The sequence below is a fragment of the Solanum verrucosum genome, unplaced genomic scaffold (genome assembly GCF_900185275.1).
Source record: "Solanum verrucosum unplaced genomic scaffold, falcon-dt-bn FXZP01000549.1, whole genome shotgun sequence".
Taxonomy (NCBI): Eukaryota; Viridiplantae; Streptophyta; class Magnoliopsida; order Solanales; family Solanaceae; genus Solanum; species Solanum verrucosum.
Window position 1 is genome coordinate 165266 of NW_026020082.1, and position 11970 is coordinate 177235.

An 11970-nucleotide genomic window follows, 5' to 3' on the forward strand; every position below is an offset into this window, starting at 1 on the left:
AAGTTAGTCAAAAAGAGAGTTCTTATTAGTTGAGGGAGGTGTTCTTTTTGTGGAGCTTTGGACTCAATTCTTTTCCAGAGTTTGTTGGGTTGTACTTTGTGATTAGACTGTTGTATCCTGGAGGGGACAAGTCAAGAAGGACTACTGTTGCACCGGTGAAAAACATTTGTTGCAGTGGGCTTGAATCTCCTTAAAGAGAGTGAGATATCCGCACCTCAACTAGAAGATATTTTTATTTCTTCATTTTATTTTCAACTGTAATTTTTAATCTTGTAATTTTCACCAATAGTTTTAAGGAGATTCATAATGGCTACTTTTGAAAAAACTGCGGATGTTAACATGAGAGATCTTAACAAGTCATTTCAATTTAATGGTAATCATTTCAAGAGATGGAAGGGTAAAGTGCTTTTCTACTTAAGTCTTCTCAATGTTTTTTATGTATTAACTGAGAAGAATCCAAATAAAATTGATGACATCTCCATGGATGATGAATAACTTATTTCTCATAATGAGAAAGTGGAAAAGTACGACGGTGATTCCTATACGTGTTGGTATTATATTCTTAATTGTTTATCTGATAATTTTTATGATTATTATGATAAAACTTACTCTAGTGCAAAGAAAATTTGAAAAACATTGTAGAGTAAGTATGATACCGAAGAGGCTGCTGGAGCAAAAAAATATGCGTCTAGAAGATTTTTTTATTTTCTAATGGTGGACAATAAATCAATGGTAGACCAAACTCAAGACTTTATAATGATTGTTGGAGAGCTTAGGTCTGATCAGGAGATCAAAATTGAAGATAACCTTATTGTTTGTGGAATAATAGACAAACTTCCTCCTTCTTGAAAGGAATTTCAAAAAAACTATGCGCCACAAACAAAAGGAAACATCTCTTAAGACGTTGATAATGCGAATCCGCATGGAAGAGGAGACAAGGGGTCAAGATGCACTTTTACAATTAAAAGAGAGAAACATCACAACAAAGGTAAATTTAATTACTTCAAATAATGCTACTCCTAAATCTCACAAAAATACTTCTATGAAGCCTAAGAAGAAATTTTTCAAGAAAAATAATGGTAGACCTCCCAAGAAAAACAATGGAGGAAATAACCAAACATAAAATCAACAAATTCAAGATAAGGGACTGTGCTTTTTTTGTGACAAGAGTGGGCATATTGCTTTGCAACACCTCAAAAGTGGAAAGTAAAAAAATAAAGAAAATTTGATTGAAGTAGGTTCTACGAGTCCAACTTACGGACTGTAGGAAGTCCTAGGGGCCGTAGGAAGGAAGTCACAGACCTAGAGATGAGTTTTTGAAAAATAAAGTTTTTGAAGTTTGACCCACGGATGAACAGGACGAACTGTAGGAGTTTTGACTGACTGTAGAAAGGTCCCATATAAGTGTTCCAAACTTGGTGAAATTTTCAAGTAAAACTTGGGTTCTACGGATGAGGTCTACGGATCGTAGAAATTTCTACGGACCGTAGAAAGTTCGACGGACCGTAGAATGATCTCGTGAAAAATGATTGAATTTTTGAGTTTCTGAAGTTGGTTCTACGATTCACCAAGACGGATCGTAGAAATTCCCACAGACTGTAGGTCACAACCGTAGGGCTATTTAACAGTTATTTTAAAGTGTATTTGAGTCTTTTTTATGAATTTAATGCCTATACTACGTAATTTTATCCCTAATTCTAAGCCCAATAACTACCCTTTACCTCTTGAAAGTTCCCCAAACTCTCTCATTCAATCGGATTTCCAAACCATCTTCAAGATCTTTTTTAAAATCCTCTCTCTAGATCAAGGAAAAATAAGCTAGGGTTCTTCAAGTTCAAGTCTCCTTTATTCATAAATTGCTTAGGGCTTCAAGATCAAGGTATGTAGGGCTTCATCAGTGGGTTCCATTCACTCATTGAGCCCCAAGGTTTTCTCTAATTCAATTTCAATCAAATTGATTAGGTTTCATTGAATTCTTCATGAGTTATATTTATGTTGTTTAAATTGCTTGAATTTGATCCTAGTATGATTATTTTAACTCAACTACATGCTTTCCAATTGAAATCACATGAATCCATGCATTGATCATGATTTTGACTATGAATCCTAATTTACATGAATTTATGAAGAAGCTTGAATCTATGAATATGTTTTATGAATTTATGCATGATTTATGAAAAGAAATATTTTATGATCTAGGTTGCTTTAAGATGAGCATCAATGAAATTGTGAAAATATTTTCTCACATACTAAGGGGTCATGACTTGGTGAAAGGTTTTCTCACTTAGACTTGATCCACGACTTAATGAGCTACTCTATGATGTTTAAGCTTGGATTAGTAATTGAATTGTACTTTTCCATGGATGATGAGAAGTTTATGAAAATTACTATTCCGTTGGGATTTAACTTAGCACCGAGAGAACTTTGAGGTGGAGCTCAAATAGGATAGTCTCTAGTAGCAACCTCTAGTTCCAAACTACATACTCCCGTAGACCTAGATAGTGGATCCACATATAGCACATTGTATGATACGGAGTTCTACCTTAATAAGTAGGCTCTCCCTTCTCGATGTGGGAGTTACATCGGATTCCATGTTATAGTGCGCATGATCTATTGTCGGTTAAAGCTAATATCCCACAAATTGAGCTAAGCTACTTACAAATATTTTATGAAGCTCCATTTATTATATTAATATGCATTGATCATGTTCATGATTTACGATTCTTCTTAAATGATTTTACTATGTTAGCTTGGTCATGCATATCATGTTTTCAATTATGTCCTCTTATGATCATTTTTCATGTTGTAGTGCATTTCGCTCATACTTAATACATTCCATGTACTAATTCATACTTGTGCATACATTATTTCACTAATGTAGGGCGTGACGATTCCTCCTTCCATTCGTGGATAGTTGATCACATTAGCGATTTGAAGATCAAGAGTTGGTGAGTCTTCATGTTCCGAGGACCATGTCACTTTTATTGTTTTCATGTGTCTTTTATGTTTTGAATGTTGTACGTGGTGTACGGATTACGTATCGACCATTTCTGTGATGTAATAGATGGCTTATCAAGATTATGTTAGACTCCATTTTTAAATGTCAAACTCTTTACTTTATATAAGTTTTATTTCTTTTCTCTATTATATTGTGTATATGCATTTCAAGTGCTTTGTGTAGGGCCTCTCGGGGTCTTATACGCCATGTCACTTATAAAGTTTACTTTGGGTTGTGACATGCTTGGTTTTACAGATTCCAGAAACGTGGTCTACACCTCAGATAAACGTTACTGAAGAACCTTGTGTGGCAGTGATTAGTGACATAAACATGGTTGAGAATGTTGATGGATGGTTGGCTGATTCTAGTGCAAATCATCATGTTGGTTATGGAAAATATTGGTTTAAAAAATATACTCCTTTTGAGGAGCCCAAAACCATCACGCTTGGTGATTCTCACACTACTCAAGTGCATGGAATGGGAGACACCAAATTGTGTTTTACCTCTGACAGGGTGTTAACTTTGAAAGATATACTTTATACTCCTACTATGAGAAAAAATCAAATGTCTAATTTTCTTTTTTAATAAAGCAGACTTTAAACATATTATTGAATTTAATCAATATATAATAGTGAAAAAATATTTCTGTGGGAAATGAGTATGCTTGTGATATGATGTTCAAACTGAATGTTGAAATGAATAAAATTTCTACTTATGTTTATATGTTTTCTTCTACTAATTTTTGGCATGCTCATTTGTGTCATATTAATGATTGTTATGTTGGAACCATAAGTTTAAAGAAAGCGTTCATAGCTCGACTTCCTACAGTTGTAAGATCTACCTAATAAGCCTCGACTTCACATCCTTCTTATTAATCAGGTACCTAAAAGTTTTATGGACATAACTGTTTTCATCAAGAATGACATGAACTTGTCATATGCCAAGACTAAAGAAAACATCTCCTTTTCAGTCACAATGTATTTCACTTGAGCAGAGTCCGAATTTTTGCTGCCATAGTAGATGGAATGGAAGACTTTGTCCTTCCTCTGTCCAGACACTACACCCACAACCACATCACTAGCATCTTACATTAACTCAAAAGGCGTCTCACAACTAGGAGCAATGAGGATTGGAGCTTCAATAAAATTCTTCTCCAGCACCTCAAATGCCATGATGCAACTCTCATCAAACTGAAATTTCACCTCCTTCTCCAATAGACCTCGCACATAGTTATGGAAAACTTGGAGAAATCCCTGATGAATCGCTTGTAGAAATGTGCATGTCTAAGAAAACTTCTTACCCCTTTCACTGAGATTGGAGGTAGCAACTTCTCTATGACTTCAACTTTTGCATGATCAACCTCTAGTCCCTTCTTTGACACTTTGTGACCTATCACAATGCCTTATCTCATCAAGAAATGACATTTCTCCCAATTCAACAATAAGTTGGTTTTCTTCATAGCGAGCAAATAATCTGTCGTGATTCTTCAAACACAACTCAAAAGCCTCACCAAACACTGAGAAATTGTCCATGAACTCTTCCACCATATCATAGAATATGACCATCATGTATCTCCGGAAGGTAGCTGGCACATTGCAAAGTCCAAATGGCATATGCTTGAAGATGTATGTGCCATAGGGATAAAATGAAAATTTTCTTCTCTTGATCCCCATGAGCTATGACAATCTGAATGTATCCTGAGTACCTATCCAATAAGCATCAATATTCTTTCCCTGCCAACATGTCAAACATTTGATCAATAAAGCGAATCGAATAGTAGTCTTTCCTCGTAGCATCATTCAACTTATGGTAGTCCATTGAGATACACCAACCCGTGACTATTCCTGTTGGGATCAACTCATTCTTGTCATTCGTCACCACAATAGCACCATCCTTTTTTGATACACATTGCACATGAAAAACCCATTTGCCGTCAGAAATTGGATAAACTACACCTGCATCCAGCCACTTTATCACTTCCTTTCTCACCACTTCCTTTATCACTAATGTCACGACCCAAGGTAGTCCCTAGGTGTAACATGGCGTATAGGACCTTGAGAGGTCCCATACAAGCCACTTAGATTTCTTCATACAAGATAATAGAATAAAGATATTAAAAGAAGGTTTCAACATATATGAGTTTTATAGAGAAAAATGGAAATCTAAACATCGTCTCAAAGCCATCTAGTACATAAGATTTTATCGGGGGGTAGCCCGTACAACAAGTTCCAAAACTGAAAGTAAAGAAAGTATGGCAGCAATAAATTTCTGGTCCTCGGAGCATGATGACTCACCAAAGCTCAAAATCTCCTCAAAGAACTACTCTAGCCAAGAAATTGGAAACCTGACTGTCGGACCCTACATTTGGGGGAATGTAGGCAAGAGTATGTGTTAGTACAAAATATGTACCAAGTATGATAGTCATGCATAAAAACATATAAATCATGCTAAAAGGGACGATTTCATGAGCATGCAAGGATCAAGCTAAAACATGAATCTTGAATGTTAGAAAACATAAGTGGTAAAACATGATCAATGCAAATGAATATCATCTTAAAACATATGCAAGATACTTCTTGAAGTCACCTTAGTTAATCTTAGCTTGCTGTGGGAAGTAGTCTTAACCGACATATAAGACCATGCGAGTTATCAACATGGAATCTGGTGTCTCACAAATCGAAAAAGGTTGTCCTACTTGCAAAGGTGAGGACCATTAACTTCTAGCTTAGGTGGATCCACTAGCTAGTGTCTATCTAGACAATCCTATGTTGGCACAAAGTTTATGGGACATGGGCAATCACCGCTTGTCCACTCGGTACTAAGCTTAACTTCCATGATATAATTCTTAATCATATTCATCTTAACTCATAAAGGAACATGAGTAATCACCTCTTGTCATTTCAATTAGAGATCATGGGTAATTGTCTCTTGCTTCAACATTAGAATAGCTTCTTAACATTGGTTCATTTTAGGTGAGAATACCTTTCAATCATAAGAACCCTTATTATGTGAGGAAACCTTTCACTATCATGATTTCAAGTGTATATGAGAAATCCTTTAAACAACACAACAATAACATCATTTATACTTCACTCTCAAAGCATCCTTAAAACATTTACATAAATTTCATAAGAACATGCTTGATTTCATAAACTCTTCTTTCATAATCCAAAACCCACATCGTATGATCATAACTTGGAAAACATGGTAATTACATGGGTTCATGGGGGATCATCATAAAAATATGAGATTAACTCAATTCATGCATAAGAGATCATAAATCAATCAATTAAATCAATAATCAAGAGAACCCATAACATAGAAGAAAAACCCTAACTCTATTGGGGATTTCTAACTTTGGAAATTGGAGAAATTTGGAACTCCATGGAGGAAAGGGATCCATGGATGAAAACCATCATACCTCAATGAAAATTGCTTAACTTCAGTGGAGGAATTGGAAACTTGACTTGGAACCCTAGGTTGAACCTTTTTTTTTCAAGATTTCTAGAAAGAGAAATATTTGGGAGAGAAAGACTTGCTCTTCTTTTTGGTAGTTGTAGAGAGTGACTTGAATGGGTTAAATTTGAGGTTAAAAACACTTATATAGGGTAAAACAACATAGTGTCAAGATAAAATAATTATGAAAAGACCCAACTGTCCCCGACTTACAGCTGACGTGAACCCCTAGATGGAGGGCTTCACGAGTAGTCTCAGGGTCCATGAGCCGTCTGGGCAGTCATGGCCCTTGGACCAGGGGCTTGGGAAGACCCCTAGATTCCTTGACCTACCTCACAACCGGCTTCAAGGGTCATTTGCCCCTTTATGACCCGTCTGGAGGTCCATGAGAAGGGGCTGGCCTTGGGGGTGGGTTCTGCCTACCCTTCACGGGTACCGCCACGAGGCGTAAAGCACATCACGAGCTATCTAAGGGCTTATGGGAGAGGAGCCCCTCTTGGCCAGACTTTGGAAGGCTTCACGAGCACCACCACGAACCGTGGTACCCCTTCACGGTCCGTCAAAGGCTCCATGAAAGGTGCCATGGCTCAGTTTTGGGCTGGTGACCTCCCACTTTACCCCTTTTTTAACCCTCTTGATTCCGAGGTGTTACATTATTTCCCCCTAGGAACATTCGTCCTCGAATGGGATTCTAGACATCACATGAAAGAAAAGACTCAAATCTAGCCGCCCAACGTGCATGCAATACATAAATGCACATATCCGAGGAGGAAACATCAACTCCAAGCTAAAGCATGTTCAAAACATCATATCATGGGGTCTATATGCTACTCATACTCAAATGCACATAAACATGTAGAAATCAATCAAGTTGACTGATTTTCTCAAAACTTTAGCTTTTTCATGATCATGCATAAATGAGGAAATCATAGGAATATCTAAGACACATGACAACAAAAGAGTAAACCACGAGGAACTCAATACCTCATGATAGAGTAGCGGTAGAAGGAAAGAAATGAGGATAACAGGACATCATATCGGCCTCGGCCTCCAAAGTAGCACCCTCAACTAACTGATTCCTCAACAAAACTTATACAGAAGTAACTTTTTTATTTCTCAACTTCTTAGCTTGCTGGTGTAAAATCTCAGCCGGAACTTCCTCATAAGAAAGATTCTCCTTAACTCCCAAACCTTCTAAGGGGACTATAAATGTCGGATCACCAACACATTTCTTCAACAAGGAGACATGAAAAACTGGATGCACCGATGCCAATTCATTAGGCAATTCAAGCTCATAAGCAACCTTACCAATACGTCTCAAAATCTGATATGGGCCTACATATCGGGGACTAAACTTCCCTTTCTTTCCAAATCTCATTACACCATTCATGACTGAAATTTTCAAATAGACACAATCATTTACCTCAAACTGAAGACCTCTTCTTCTAACATCGGTATATGACTTTTGTCGACTTTAAGCCATTTTCAACCTTTCTCTAATAAGCCGAACCTTCTCCATAGCCTCATGTACCAACTTGGGCCCTATCAAGGCAACCTCGCCCACTTCCAACCAACCTATATGAGATCTACACCTCCTACCATACAATGCCTCAAATGGAGCCATACCAATACTCAAGTGATTACTATTCTTATATGCAAACTCAATTAAAGGCAAGTGATAATCCCAATTACCTTTGAAATCAATCACACAAGGTGTTAATATATCTTCCAAGGTTTAGATAGTACACTCTGCTTGCCCATCGGTTTGAGGATGAAAGGTTGTACTAAGCTTAACACGAGTACCAAGACCCTTTTGAAAAGATCTCCAAAATTGAGAAGTGAATTGGGTACCACGATCAGAGATAATGGATAAAGACACTCCATACAACTTTACCATTTCTCTCAAGTACAACTTAGCATAGTCCTCCGCCGAATAGGAAACCTTGACGGGATTGAAATGAGCCGATTTCGTCATTCGATTTACAATAAACCAAATTGAGTCATGTTGTCGCACGGTGCGAGGCAAACCAACAACATAATCCATATTAAAATCTTCCCACTTCCAAGAAGGAATGCTGATGTCTTGGAACAAACCTCTCGGTTTCTTATGCTCAACTTTCACTTGTTGACAATTTGGGCATTGATGAATCCACGATTTGGACTCATTTAGGGATTTATTTTAATAGATTTAGTGTCCTCAAATGCATATTTTGTGCCAATAACTGATGTAAATCCTTTATTTTTGGTATTTGGATTGAGGAACAAAGCATGGACACTAATGAGCAAAAAAGGAACAAGGCAGCTGAAAGAACGAATAAAATAAGGCTTGAGGATCGCCTAAACCATTGGACGAGTTGCTGAATGGTTATGGTTTCGCCTAATGTTCCAGTGTGCCAAACCCTGAAGGAGAAAATCAAGTCGGTGATAGAAAGGAGTAGTCGGCGAGTCGTAGAACGGTTTCGCGATGTAGTGCTATAACCCCAAAGTTACAGAGCTTGAAGTTGCTGAAGGCCAAAGCAAAAAGGCGATGGAACTGACCAAATGGAGGATCGCCGAGTGGATAGGCAATCTCGACTTATTGCGCTGAATGGGTTTTTGCAGCATATTTTTGGGCGACTATAAATACGTATTTAAATTCTTAGTTTAGTAGCCAGTTCATTTTTATCATTGAGATTATTAAGTTTTTAAGTTAGAGAGCTTAGAACTGAGTTTTAGAGACATTTTCTCCTTAGCTTTGAAGATTTTCATTTCTAAGAAATTGGAAGTGGGTGTTGAAAATTCTTCATCTTAGACCTTTGTATAGACTATATCAATCCTACCAGTTGATGGAAACACAACGTGGTAACGATTTTTACCTTTTTTTGATGTCTAGCTAAAATCCCAATTCTTGGGGTGTGATTATGTGATTATGAGTTGATTTAGCTGCTGAGTATTGTTAATTGATAGTGTAAATGCTGTTTAAAAGTGATTTCGTCTAGTAATTGTGGTTGAAATTAATGGGTTGTAGTTGCAAATACAATCCTAACTTCGTATTTTTGGGTTGCTCGAGAGAGAGGTTTTAAAACCAAGATTGCTGAATCGATAGTCTGTGGGTATTGGGTTGTCATGGGTTCAACTCGAGAGAGTGAACCCTAAACCTTTTTCCACACATTCAGCTCAAGAGAGTGTATGGACTAAAGTGAAGGCTGTTCTTAATTGCTGCTTATTGGTGTTCGAGAAAAACCAATTTGATTCGGGGTAAATTGTTCGAGAAAAAGTTTTCCCCATTAAAGTCTAGCTTATTCACTGATTTACAATTATTCACTATTAATTGCAATTACCCGATTGTCTACCTTAGACCATAATCCAATTACATCCCAAGAACCCGTCTCTATACTTGTTATTTTCGTATTATTTGTTGTTGTATCAGATAGTTCTAACTAAGCCCCCCTGATATTTGACAGTTTTGTCACCCCAAACTTGAACCATGCTTTTATTCGTAAATGTTTTTAGCTATGATTGACTTGAGCATATTCTTACTTGCCTATTGATTCTCAATTACAAACCACTCAATTGGGACTCGACCCCAACTCACTTAGTTGGGTTATATTACTACTTAACGATCGTTGACACTTAGTATTGGATGAAGTGTCTTTGATAACGTTATTCAATCAAAATGGCGCCGCTGTCACGAAATGTTGTTACTTGAGAATTCTTAGTTAAGTTGAATTTTGTTCTTGTTAGTTATCGTTGTACTGACTTAATTTTTAGTTTTGGTTTGTGTGTTGCTATTTTGAGCAGAGAATTGGAGCATATTTGATAGCAACAGTGACCCGATGAATCACCCTCCGTTGAGATTGATGGCTTTTAGGGATAACATCCTAAATTTCAGACAATTGGAGGGTGAGTCCATTTATGAGTTGTGGCAAAGGTTTAAAAACCTATTGCAACAATGCCCAACTCATGAGATTCTGGATAAAATACTTCTGAATTGTCTTTATCAGGGTCTTAGCCCCGAAAATAGAATAATGGCTGACCAACTATCTTCGGGCTGCTTGATGAGACATTCCTATGAGACCGCAACCCAACTCTTTGATTGTGTGGCCAAGTTCAACAAGGAGCAGTTAGAGAAAGAAAAGGACCAAGACTTGGCCACTTTGTTGGGTCAGCTGGATGTCTTGGCCCAAAAGGTCAAGGACTTGGAGGTACTGTCCAAAAAGAAGGACAAGTACATCCCCCCTCATGAGCGTCAAAAGATGAAGAAGCAAGAGGACGGACAAATTGAAGAATGTCCTCTTACTCACTCTACATAAAGTCGAAGAACACGACAGAGTGTTGGAGGAGATACGAGAGAATGTCATGATGCTGAACCAGATGACGACCTCTCATTCCATTCCCATTCAGTTGCTAGGGTCCCAAATAGACCAAGTGCTAAATGATCTCTACCCAGAACCAAAAGAGGGGTTTCCTTGTGAAAATGAGGCAAACCCCACTAATGGAACTTAAGTGGGGAGTTGCGTCGTGCCACGACGTTAACTAAGGCACTCTTTGGGAGGCAACCCAAGTGTCTATCGCTTTATATTTGTTTTAGAAATAATGGTGTGTTGATTGTGCAGGTTAAAGTGCATAAAGTGTTAGAAAGGCAAAGATTGGCGAGCTAAAAGTCCAGTCGACGCATCGCCGAAGAGGTCGGTGAACCCGACTTAGACCGCTGTTGGACTTAAGACAACTTTAAATTGGACATTGTAAAACTCGACGAGCCCAGGAAATTATTGGCGAGTCACCGACCTGGTCGGCGATCACGATCTAATCCGCCGTTTGGACCCCCACATCAACTGAAGGTCCTGTAAAACTTGGCGAGGTAATTGACCACTCGGTGTGTCGCCGAGTGGGTCGGCGAACACGACTAACGTTGCCAAATCAGCGAGAATTGGACGGTTTTTAAAAGGCCAAAGGTCTAAACTTTCAAACTCTTCATTTTCCCTAACTTTCAATCTTCCCAAACTCACACCCGCACCTTAGTTTCTATATTTTTGCATTTTAAAAGTATTTTAGTCGTTGATTTGTGCTCGGATTGGGATTACTTTTCCTTCTAGCATTTCAGTCTTTATGTAATCGACATCAAATGTTGGTTTTCCAAACCCCAAGTTTATTTTTTAGAATTTTGTACTCATTTGTAGTGATTTTATCTTGTTTATGTGTGCTGGGCCTCTCTGATATTAATTATTGTTTGAATGCCTATTTTAATTTAATAATCTTGCTCGTATTGGTTATATTATTGAATTCCCATATTTTGTGCCTTAAAATTGATTAAATCTTGTGAGGTTGTGCTTGCATGTTGTTGAGCCTAGTGAAGTCTAAGTAATCCGTGATTGCGCCAAATGATGTAATTTGTCCAATGATAGAGCGGGTGACGTCATTCTTAAGGGCAAAAGTCATCCAATGGCCAATTTTGGCAAAATCGGGAGAAGTCTGAGTATCCCGGGGTATTGGGTGTTATGGGTCTTGCCTTAATTTGATTAGTGCATGCTTTGATT